Genomic DNA, 12,811 nt, shown 5'->3' with positions numbered 1-12,811 from the left:
GAAGCTCCTTATTAAAATGCAAGGCAAGTTTGGCACACAATCTCAGCCTCTGATCATCTTGAGCAGATACATTTGGAAGAGAAACCCAAATTCCCTGCCACAGTTCAGGAATTAAAAGAAATGGCAGATAGATTTGGCTTAAGGCACTTAAATTCAGCAAGGAAAAAAAATACTTTTTGCACCCATGCAACTGAAAACTCTCATAAAATTTGACATTTTAAACCACAACTTTAGATTCACACACAAACATCAGGTTTAAAAGCTTCCTTTCAAAGGTACTGGTTTTTCACAAGCCATTTCTACCAGCGTGAATCTAACAGATAATTACAGGTTTGACCTCCTTCTATTGCACAAATATGCCTTTTGAAACAATGTGGATAAATATTTGCCCAATACAAGAAGACAACTCCAAGAGGAACCATTCCAGTTTATCAACTTTGTGATTCATGTTGATACAAGCTTTATTCTCTATTTAAGGAACAAGATAATGCTTAGGAAGTTCATCTAGCCAAATATGTTTCATATATCTACCATGGACCACCCTAAACAGTGGCACGTCCAGACCACGGGTCACACCCAGACAAGAGCCATCAGCAAGACAGTGAGTGAACCTCAACCTCAACTCTCCAAATATTTACTATTGCTCAACCACCAAGGTGTCTCCAAGCAGCAGCAAGGCTTAAGACTGAAACACACCAAGTAAGAGATTGCTGCCAGCGTGATTGGAGCAATGCTTGGGTTTGTGTTGTGAATCATCCCCTTCCTTACCCCTTTTGAACTGGCTCGCTGGGGAGAGAATTATGGAGACCCAAAGGAGCCAAAAGCAAAATGTGAGCACCCTATCTAACCCCCTCAGGCTTCTCCTGAAATCCCAGCCCCTGCCCTGATGCTCCTCTGTTTTCTGACAGCACCAAGAGCTCTTGTGAAAACAAGACGGTGACAGACATGAGCACCAAAAGCCACCCCAGAACAAGGCACAAAAAGCAGACGTGACAATTGCAAACGGGTAGCTTACATCCCAATACATATACAGACTGGGTCCCCAAAACCAAACGCTGTTGACGCATCACATTGACTCACACAAGCTGCAGAGACAATGCCATGGCAATTGTTTACAGTGTCAAGGCCATTTCATATAATTAAAGGAAATATCAAGAGATGAGATAACACCAACAGTTCAGAAGGTACAGCTAATCCTAGCCTTGTAAGAAGCTGTTTCTCCCAGAGTTGCTCCCTCTCTTGCAGATGCGACCCTTCACACATTCCCAGAATCCTCATTTCACAGAATTTCACCTCATTCCCTTGCTCCTGCATTTGTAGAGCAACAGTAGTGACCTTATTTAGGAGCACATAGCACCATACCAAAACAGCAGTTGAAAACCCTTTCTGAGACTATCAAATAATGCTCCTGTCTACTCACACTTGGCATGGTTGCATGTGGGGCTGCAGACCATCTCTGAGCACTGCTACAAGCACCACTGCTGAGAGGAAATGTGGTTAAACCGAAACAGGACTGTTTCTGCCAGTAAGAAGTTTGACTGTAGCCCAGCATGACCACTGCAGTCCATCAGGACTGGCTTTGAAGCAGCCAACTCAAATGCCAACAGCCGCCTGCTCATAACAGCCATGAGCTCTGCAAGGGCGAGCTACTCAAATATTTACTCACCTTCTCAGACAAATTTTGCAGCGTAAGAGTTATAACACACTACTATTTCAAGTACATAAGCTAACAAGCTTACAGCCAACCCAGGAAGGCTTATGTGAGCCGTAGTCCTACGTTCACTTGCAACGTAGATAACCCCCAAGTCAGTGGGCTAGACAGAGCAGCATGATTCACCTTGCTCCTGCCCATGGCAGCCTTTGTAAGGCTCACACCTATGTTAAACACCTCGAGATAGGGGCTCGGATCAAAGAATGACGTGGCAGCGATTAGGCAGCCACGGAGCTCCATTGGACATCCCGTGGCTCCATGAGGTTACAATCTACTTCCCAGCGCTCAAAGAGGTCAACGCTGCTGATGAGGGAGAGAGATCTCACAGGCAAGTATCAGTACAAACTCCCCACCGTGGCATCCACCAAAGAGTTCCCACCTCAAGATCCACAGCAGGCAAGACTGAGCAGCATTAAAACTCCAGTTCAGGGGTTTTCAGCTTGCAGGAAGAATGAGCAAGAACTATCTTTATGGTGCAAAGGAAGCCACAGAGAAAACCAGGTACATTTGGATTAACTAACTTCACGAGGGTCTGTGCCTCCTATCAGATGATATTCAAAGGTGCACAAATGAAAAGTTGAAAACCATGGCTCCAGTAAGCACATTCTTCAAGCAGTAGTTATAGTAAGGATACATTAGAGCAAGCATTTGAATTGATGCACAAAATTTAGGGTGTGTAAACATAAACATTAACCCATTTCTCCATGCACACTTTAGGTTTGAAATGGGGAGTTTGTTCTTGCGCTGGATTCCCATCTAAAAAAGCTTGCAGTAGGTGCTAGCTCCCTTGCTGTAAGAACGCCATCCCAGGGCTTCCCCCAAGGTGCCTGAAATTACAGGCTACAACGACACCATCTGAATCCTTTACCTTTTCAACAGCAGGGCTAGCTGGCCCCTGGGCACTTAAACTGAAACTTCCAGCTGGTCCAAAATCCTAGATGGCCCCTTCGCTACACCAGCCCATGTCTTCTCGCTGCCTTCTTTGAGGCAGCCCGGACACATGAGTCATTAGCAATGCTGAAGCCCACTTCTGCCATAAGGGAGCTCCTCATAGCTTCCAAAGCAATCCTCACCTTCGCCAAGGGAGTAGAAAGAAAAAAAATTAAACCTCACCAAAAAATCTGCAGTTCTTAACGAGATTCAGATCAGCCTTAGGAAAAAAAAAGAAGAATCAAAGCTTGGAAACTAAAAGCTGACTGATCCTTTAATGGAACTTTCCCATATTTATGGAAATTTCTGGTTTGGCACAAAAACATCTGCTCATTTAGTGGGTGTTGTAGAAATCACTTCTATAGTGATGCTGAAAGAAAGAGGCCTGTTTTATTGTTAATTGAGCCTCTGGCTACAGAGTAGAGGAAAAAAATATTTTCCCTGACTTTGAAACTCAAATTCTAATTCTCACGAGGCTGTAGGTCTATACCTCTTGCACAATACGCAGTAGTCAATTTCTGTCCATAACTGCAGAACCATAAGTTGCTACGTTTTGCTCTGCTGCAACCAAGAACATAACTTGACCTGGCAGCAAAAACACCATTATTCCAGCTCATGACAAACCCTGCACAAAAGTCAGGCCACTAAAACTTGGAGGTCTGTGGGCTCAACAGGAAAGCAATCCTGCCTAAAAGAACATGCATTAGGGCTTTTCTCTCTCCTCCCTACGCCATCGTTTTGGTTGTGTTTTCCTGACATTGGTTACCCTGCAATATGAGACTGCTTAAAAGGATTACCTTGAGTTTGTTTTTAAAAACCCCACCAGTTACTTTTGTTTAGAACAATTGCTACAGGCTATCACAGATGCAAAATCAGGCTTTCAAACCAGAACTGACTATATTCTGCAAATACGATAGCCCGGGAACGGTCTCCAGCACAGGAACTCACTCAACTGCAGACTCTTGATGCCAGGAAGGCATGACGAAGGGAAGTCTCCTTTTATACTCGTCCTTGTTCTTCAGTTCCTAAACATTTATTTAGGGATGGGCTCAAGGGATCTTTGCTGTGGAAGAGTGAATGGCTTCATAAGGCAACTGGGTGCTCATTATCAAACTCATTTAAAAAAAATATAAATCCAGCACCACTAGGAAACAGTGCCCCAGACACCACATCCCAAAATTAACTCTAGGAAGACTGATCAATACTTTATCCTGAACAGGAAAATAAGAAAAAGCCCCGAACAGATAGGGAGTGTCAAGGGTGCCAGACTGACTGGTATAATCCCATTATAGAGCTATCCAGAGCAAGGAGTTTGCTCAATATTTGAGAGATAACAGGATTAACTTAATGTTCAACATCATTTCAGCCTAATAATTGCAGAATCACTCCTAAGGCCCTAATGTCATTGATTCAACAGGGGATTCCCATCAACCCCCCCACCAGCCCCAGCTTTGAAAGCACCGTTCATTAGCGTCAGCATCTTAAGTTAATTACTTTGAGAGATTTTCCTTTCCTCCCCAAAGCGAAATGTAACTTAACCCCTGCAACACACAAGTCTTGAGCAGAACAAACTTCTACCTTCCCTCCAGGAAAGGATGATGTTTACTTTCCTAATCACCACTAACATCTCCAAGATATAACTGTTAAGATCAAAGGGCTGGGGGTGGGGAGGCAGCTTTTTCAACATTTCGGTTGAATTTCAACGAAAATCATCACAGAGGCTGGTTATAGTCCTCTCAACGATCAAGGGTCAGCCTCAGACATCTGCCTTCCTGAGATGGGGAGAAGGTGTTGATCTACCCTTTGAGAACAGAGATACCAGCAGATCCGTCCAGTGACGATCACCACCGAGTGAGTCTTCAGGAGTTATTTTCCTTGCCAAGCCATGACTCACTGTTCACCTAGTCTTGGAAATGAGTCCCTTACTGCAGCCGTGCTGGGGAAGTACAGGGAAAACATACAAAGCAAACAGTACACAGAGCCATTTCCTAGCCCGCGGGAGAGAGCTGGGAAGAACCACAGGAACCGGGCTGTGTTTTTTCTACAGGATTCTTATATGGAGCACGGAAAGTTATTAAATTCCACCTTTTCAAGCACAGGAGGCAGCTTTTGTTTGGGCACACTACACCAATTAGGCGACCCTTACTATTCTGCCCCTAACCTGATGCAATTGCAGCACGCCGCTGAGTCACCCCCCCATTTCACAGCATCCTGCTAGCTCACCGCCTGTGAAAGTCGACATCCATGACCACTGCTTGGCTGCACCTTCTCAGTTTGTTCCTCACCCCCCCCCCCAAAAAAAAAAAAAAAAAAAAAGAGGGGGAACCCCAGGGCCCTGCTCTTGCTGGAGGGGGCAGGAGGGGGGTGCCCTACAGAAACTCAGCTTTCCCGGGAAAACACCCTGGCAGGGGTTGCGACACGCAATTCTCCGCCTCTCGGGGGTGAAGCCGTGGCAGGCAGCACGCCGGTGCGGGACAGGGGTCCCCGCCGAGCCCGAGCCCCCCCCCCCGCCGCCCGGCCCGGTGCCTCCCGCCACCTGGCGGCCGCAGCGCAGAGCCGCGGCCGGCGCCCCCCGCCCCGGGTCGGCGGGGACACACGGCCCGGGACGAAAAGTAAGGAGGAAGGCGAGGGGGGCGTGTGTGGCAGCGCTGGACGGTGGGGACCCTCTGGGGACCCTCTGGGGAGGGGTGAAACGCGGTCACAACAGGCAGGGAGGGGAATGTGGCGGTCCTGCAGCAAGCACCCGTGTGCATCCCACGGGAGAAGCCTTGGAGGGGAGGTGCTGTCTCAGACACAGATCTCTGCACCCGTTCTGGCCGACTTTAGCACGATTTGTTGCTATTTCCAGCTCTAGATTTCTCCAGCGACCACGCCGCGACCTCCCCGGTTAGCAGCAGTGACGCCCCATACACCCGAGATGAAAGCGGGTTTCCAGGCTGAAACGGAAGATGCTGACAAAAGGAGCGAGATGCTGCAAGGAAATTGTACAGCTGAGTTACGCCAGCGTACAAAGCTTCATCTTACACAGCCTTAAGACAAGCGCTAATAGGAACCAGGATCCACTGCAGATCCTGCGTCTGCAAAGCTCAGCTCAGCAACCGAACAGCCTGAGTACCAACAGGCTAAACTGATCTGTAAGTGGAATTTAGTAACTCCTATAAATATTATCCTACAAGAGAATACAAATTTATAACAACCCAGCTGGTAGGTCCTTCAGAAATCTTAAAATCTATGCTTCACAAAGCAAGACAAAACCAGGCTGCGTTGAAGAGCAATATTGTTCCTAAACACGTCATATTTATCACTGGTCCCATCACAGCTGGATTGGTCCAACCTGTAAAAAAGCCACACCAGATCTCTGGTTTCTTGTTGCACTCAAGTGTTTTAGGAGACAAAAGACACCTTCAAAAATCAGAGTCAGGCTCCTTTTCAAGACAAATGAGAAAGAAACAGATAAAGCGGTGACATCGACAGTGACAACATGCAACTGTTAGCAACCGGACTGCAGATCAGCACCGGCCCTGCAGCCCAGCGGGGCCTGAGAGGCAGCTTTGTTCAGCCAACGGCTCAGCTAACACTATTTACAACTCACAAGGGCAGCAACGTTAATGAGAACATTCGGTATTTTGTTCTTAAAAAGCCAGGTTTGCCATTCAGCCTGGACACATTGCTGCTGTGTGAACTAAGAAAAACAGTAATAACAAAAATCACTTCATTTATGCTAAACCCACTTACCTCTGGTTCCAGGCAGGCTCCTCTTCTACCCCCAACCCCAATAAAATCAGCTACTAAAATCCTTTGACAGATTTTACAGGCAGCAATGTTCCAGAGAACAAGGTGATTTTAAGGTCCAACAAGTTGAAAATGAAAACTAGAAACTCTCGAAATCTGACCCTTCTGCTCTGTGCCCTACTTACTGAACCACAATAACTCCACACTCACTATTTTACAGTGAGTCGGCCTGAATTATCCAGAGGATTGATTACATGTCCTACAAGGTCTTATCTCTTAATACAAGGAATAAGATCATTCAATTCAATCATGAAGCACTTCAGCAGATACAACATTTCTCACTCAACATCAGCCTTTGCTACTATCTTGCTCCAGCCAGCCTGGAGGCCAAAGCATCTCATTCCCAGCACATCCACAGCTTAGCCACTAAACCACAAAACCAGCAAAATTAACCTCTGCTTTCCTCCAGGCAGAGCTGTCTGTAGAAACTGCATGGCCATTTACGACAACAGCTTTAAAAGTCACTTGAAATGGGGTGCCATGGAATTACAAGGTCTCTGGCAGGTCAGCAAATAATCTCTGTAAAACACTCGGCTTGCAGATCAGGAGGGAAAGGCAGCAAAAATTCAGACACCTACTCAAATCATAAGGGGCTTGTTCGGGGGTGGAATTACTGCGTATTTATTTTCTTAAATGCCACACCAACTAGTAGATGGATAGCTGACCTGAACCATTTGCAAATACAGCAGGCAGAACAGCAGCACTGGCATCCAACTAACTGCCCCAAGCAGCCTGACAGCACTCAGCACGTTAATTACACTAAGAACAACTAGAACGTCCATCGCAAATTTAAGAACAAAAGGCTGTCAGGATAACGTCCTGAAATATTCTGTGACCTTGTCAAGTGCACTTAGACTTATTTACAATAATGCTTTCACACAGGTAAGCAAGTGTTCTATACTGCACTTTAAAAGTCAAACTGTTTCCGCTGAGATCAGTTCAACCCTCTGGTAACTCTGACTAAGGAACAGTAGAATTTTGCCTTTCTGTGTGCTTGCAAATTAGCACACATCAACTGTAATTAAATGTTTAATCTCAGGCACTTTGACCACTTTGGCTCTCTTCTATTGTATTGCACAAAGCACTTGTATTGCCATATACATAATATGCAGCATCTCATAAGGGAATCGCAGCTTCTGTGTCTTCCTGGAAGAAAAACCTGTTCTTTTGTTCTAGAACAGACATTATAAAGAGATTTCCACTGGCTAGTTAGCATTAACTGTTCTTCTCCGGCAGACTTCAGAGCTGTGTGACAGTGAAGCGCTCAACACCACAAAGCTCCATGCTTTATTCTGCAGATCAAAACCAGAAAACAACGAATGCCATCTCCAGCAGCCTAGTTTAAACTAAGAACCACATCATCAAAACACTTTAGTTCAACATAAAAGTGCACATTTGACAAGATTTCCCTAAATGCTGCTGAACAGTTAGTTAAATGCCTGTCCTGGCAGCAGCCTCGAAGCAGCTGATTTCCAGTTGAAACTTAGTCATCAAAAGGGGATTCCCACACAGCCAGTCTTGAGCATTGGCAGCAAGTTGAAGAACCCATGAATCAGAGGCTGGCCTTTCATCCAAGTTCGTCAGCAAATGCAAAGAATAAAGCAAAGTGCCCTCCACCTCACCATCTCCCCTCCTGCCCCTACTTGGACCCTTCCTTTTTTGAAGTGCATCACCCAAAGTACTGGAATGACTGTCCTAGAGATCTAAAGCCTTGTTAGGTTTCTGAGGAACAGAAGACATTGAGAGCAGCATGTATTTCCTCCTCAACCCTGACACCCTGTGGCAGTCGCTATCAGATCAGAGGGAGGTGCCGGTGGAGACCTTCTTCCCATGCAGGCAGCTCCATCTGGCAGCTGTGGTCCTTGCAAAGTCCCTGTCTCTGCCACCAGTCTCCGCTCCACTCCAGAGGTACAAGATGGGAACTCAAATTCGTGATCCCTCCCCTTAGGTTCAAACTAACAATCTAAAAGCAAAATATTTTATATCCTAGCACCCACTCCCTCAGCTTTCACTGCTGCTAAACACAAAAGGCTTCATAAACAAAGGAATATCAAGAAGAAAGTCACTTGGCAGACACCTTTGAAGCAGAAAACTGGTTTTCCTGAACAGGTTTTGTTTTCTCATAACAGACTGCACATCCGTAGTCTTCTGCTCTCTTCTACTTGTACATGGTGCCTACCCAGAGGAGATGCCGAGCTTGGTGGGCCTTGCTGAAGAGCAGCAGCAAAGGGTCCTGGCAAAGTGCAAGAGGGATCCCACACTCGTTCCACGCATCGGCCAGCAGCCATATGAAAACAAAGTGATATTTTCAGATCCCAAGGCAGCAGGCTGATGGAAGCCAGTGGTTAAAGCATCTTTTGGACAGGTCATGGTCATTGCACCTTTACCATTGCGTCCATCTCCCTTCTGAGCATTAGTCTTTTAAAAGACAGCAATACCAGAACATGCTCGGACAATCTAGCCCTGGAACAGCTTGATATGTCTTTCTGATCTCAAACTTCCTTTCAGACAGCAGGGCTGCTAGAAAGTTGGCAGCAATGGATGTATACTAAAAGGTACTGCTCCTACAGACATGCTCTGAACCAGAAGTGATCTAGAAAACCTGCTACCTATGCACATGTGGTGATCATGCACTCATTTCCATAATGGTTTTGAACCTGTGAGCATCTGAAGGTATGCTCTCATTTTTAAGGCTAAAAATGGGAATCAAGTAGCCAGCTATGTGTCCTGCCAGGAGCATGTAGCACAGCTGGTGGCATAAGAAGCAAGTACTTGCATTTCTAGCAGCTTCCCCTACTCAGACTATATTTGGAGCCTAAGTCTCCAAAAGCAGCAGATTCATATCACACTGGTTTCCTTATGAGGCATGTAGCCCAGAAGTCAGCATAGATGCTAAACCAAATTACTTCTTTGTTTGCACAAAGGTTAAGGACTCAAAGAGTATTTCCTATTTTTAGAAGGAAAAGAATTGGGAAAAAGTAGCACAGCAGGAGGTACAGGGGATGAAAGTCAAAGGGGATGAAAGTTAGCCTTGAATAAAGAAATAACTGCAGAAGATTCTTAAAGCATCCATAAACTTAGCATTTCAAGTGCTGCTCTAAAAGAGCAGCTTTGGGTAAGAGCCTGTGTGTGCAAAGGCTACTTCACTAATTTCCCAAAATGCTTCACAGCTGTCCCACAGAGATTTAGCTTTTAGGGAAGCTACCAAGACATTCATATTCCAATGCCTGCAAAGGAAGCATGTAGCCACAAGCAGAAACTGTAAACAGAGCACTGAAGTACAGGAGGTCAAAGGACCCCAGAGCAAACCCTTCCCATGAAGAAAGGCATTGCCATGCTCCCTCCACAGCTGTTCATGAGTGATTAGCTCAAACATTACCAGACAAGTGAACTGCAGGCCTGCTTCTATGTTAGGTCAATCCAACACCACAACAGAGCTTTCAAGGAACCACAGGCACAAGGTGAGATTTGCCCCGCCAAGCACAAAGCTCCCTGCTTCTTCAATATTTTGCTTTTTAAGATCTCACAGCTACCATTTCATCTGCTTCTAAGTCTAAGACAACAATCCCTTGACTAAGAAAAAGGTCCAAACCTAGCTCATATCATGCTAAGATAAATAAGTGGTCTTTGGAAAGGGGTCTGGGCAGCAACAGTGTGGGCAGTAGATGGAACAGCGGAAATAGGCTCCGAAAATAGAGTTTGATCCTTCACCCGCATCACAGGAAGGATCTGAAGAGGGGAAAGGTATTCCAGTGACATTTCCCTTCAACAGATCACTTGTGTAGGTGGGACCTTGGAAAGCAGGGAAACTTGGCCCAGCAATGTGTGTATATTTAGATTTCATTTATTCCTCTCACTAACCTCCATCCTCCCACCTGCCGCACAGCTCCGCTGACGACTCGGGGGCAGCACTCTCCCTCCAGCACTGACTACACAGGGCTGTGCTCCAGCCTCACACCAAGGCACAATCCATCGCTGCCACCTCTCAGCTTCTACACAGAACCTGGCAGGTTCCCACCACTTCAAAACTTCTTCCATCTCCAGTAGGTTTCACAGCATGAGTCAGTAGCTGAGGGCTCAGGCTGACAAGCTACACAAGTTGCTGCGACTTGAGCAGTTTACACATTCGTTAAGCCAATGCCAGTCACAGCCTATAGTGAAGTAATTTGGTTTTGCTCAAGTCCAGCATTAGAGTGAAAAACTAAGCCACCTGATGCTGTCCTGCCTACTACACATGCACATCCAAATTACTGCAGATAACTGACATGTGGTTACTTAAACCATAGTCACCTGCTCAGGGCCACATCCCAAGGCTTGCAAAAAGACTCTGTATGTTCTTTTCTATATTTGAAATACAACCCAGGGTAGGGTTGAGAGCAATTTTAAGTTGCATACCTGTTCTAAAATAACTGTGTATAGAAAAGCTCTGCAACTTCACTGCAGCTGCCTGGAGACCATGCTTCTACCAGTCTTCAGGGATGAGCATGAATTAAAATCTGAAGACAACAGCAAATTTCATTTTTAATTAGCCAGGGCAGCCAGCCAAGGAGGGCTCCCCCACCCACCCATGGCTAGTGAAGCCTGACAGCTAAAAAGGATTTATGCTTCACTGTGCAGTCCCAGTGGCCATTCGAAGCACACCAACTCTGAACACGCGCCAATGCAGTTAAAACAAAAGCCAGCCATGCAGCATTGTGAATGCAGTTAATATACAACCAGTTAAGGACAGCAATACATCAAAAAGCACCAGGCTTTGAGGGAACAAAGGGCATCGACTTCAGCTCAGCTCCTGCACGCAGCTCCGCCTTACCTCATCTCCAGTCTCAGTGCCGGGAACAACCCAGGAGTCCTGAGCTTAGCAGCACTTGGAGAATGAGTGTCCTTAAAAGCAAAGTAATTTTAAGGAAATAATAATAAAAGACCCATCTGCTTATTCTGCCTTTAATATGGGGCTCTTAGCTCCAAGCACTAAGGAGGCAACACGTAAAGATTCACAACCAGCTGTGTGGGGTGTCTGTGCATGCAAAGATCAAGTGCAGGTCCTCCATCCTAAACTTGCACAGCTGAATTTGTTCAGAGGGAAAGGGGAGGTAATTTTACTTAAGTTGGCAAAATGCAAACAGAACATAAGGTCTTTCACATCCCAGGCCACCAGTGCTGCTCAAATCAGGAGTCAAAGCTCTTGGTAGCCTCAACAGGCTCCAACCCCATGTCTCACTGATCTACCCCAAAAATAGAGTTCAGCTGCACGTAAAAAGGGACAAAAAGCTTTGTGATATGAACACAGCTGGTTGTTGGCAGTCCCAGCAGAGGCCAAGTCCTGGTGAATAAGCAGAGCTCACAGTGTTGCTCAAAGCCATCCCATTAATGCAGGCTGGAGAGATGGAAAAACTCGCGCTGCTGCTGTCTGTGCTTTGTCCTGGGGTTGAGCGGGGAGCTGTCATCTCCACAGCCATTGCTTCAACATCAGCTGCCAGCACCACACTCACTTTACCCATCCTCCCCCCTTGAAAGTCATCATTTGGGATTAGTTTGCCACGAGCAAATCATAAGGGAAAGCAATCACCACAAATTAAATGTGCACCTTACAGGCTAACAATTAGAGGGCACAGCAGCAATTCTTGCCACCAGGATTATAAGCATGGCATGTTTTTATGGATGTACTCTTGGCTCATAGCTGTTCCAGCCAGGTCATTGGGCTCCAACAGACCAGCTTTGTATGAAGTCAAAAACTGGCCTTCAGCAGACAGGCCTGGTACATCTGCCACACCAAGCACACCGCACTGCTGACGAGTCCATCGATTCTCAAGTTTTAAGGATGGCATCACCTAGCTGCATAGGAATAATCTAGAAATAACATTTATGGTCACAGAGTTGCACTTCACTACGAGTTAGAAGTCATTAACTGCAACATCATGGTCCACAAGATGCGAGGTCAATATGCTTAATGGAGACTGCCTTCCCACAGTGCAGGCAAGAGCTTTCGTGCAAATCTCATTTCAATGGGAGGGAAAAAACGGCCATTTAACTCATGTCTTCCATAGCCATTTAGCAAACAGATCGAAAAGCTATTCAAGGCAATCTCTAAGCCAAAAATCTATGAGTTTCAGTTGCAACCGTATCCTCGCATCAGTTAAACCTAACAGTGATGAGTTTGTTTGCCTCAGGGCAAGTAGTACAAAGTGCCTAAAGCAAGAGCTTTACAGCCAAAATTTTGTTTAGTAAAAAATTCCTGTATCTTCTGCAAGAAAAAGCAGCCTAAAGAAGTAAATACAGAAAGAGAAGTCAGGAGCTACCATGAGCTGATCCTCAAATCGCATACCAGCTCAATGCTTCTAGCCTCTTACCTATTAAGAAAGGGGATGTTGCTTGTTTTCA

General features: G+C 45.8%; 1 protein-coding gene across 5 annotated transcripts in view; it reads right to left on the bottom strand.

Moving 5' to 3' along the window:
- Window positions 1-12,811, bottom strand: part of PHACTR4 (phosphatase and actin regulator 4) — a 68,511-nt gene that overhangs the window by 30,277 nt on the left and 25,423 nt on the right. For 2 of the 5 annotated variants that reach the window (XM_049820458.1, XM_049820457.1), the window contains exon 3: window positions 11,244-11,314. The exons of the other annotated variants lie outside the window; for them this stretch is intronic. The gene's annotated coding sequence lies outside the window, so the exon portion shown is untranslated. The remainder of the gene's footprint in view (window positions 1-11,243; window positions 11,315-12,811) is intronic. 5 annotated transcript variants of the gene reach the window in all.

This window comes from Accipiter gentilis, chromosome 17, assembly GCF_929443795.1.
Source record: "Accipiter gentilis chromosome 17, bAccGen1.1, whole genome shotgun sequence".
NCBI lineage: Eukaryota > Metazoa > Chordata > Aves > Accipitriformes > Accipitridae > Astur > Astur gentilis.
This window is presented reverse-complemented; position numbering and strand designations above follow the sequence as displayed.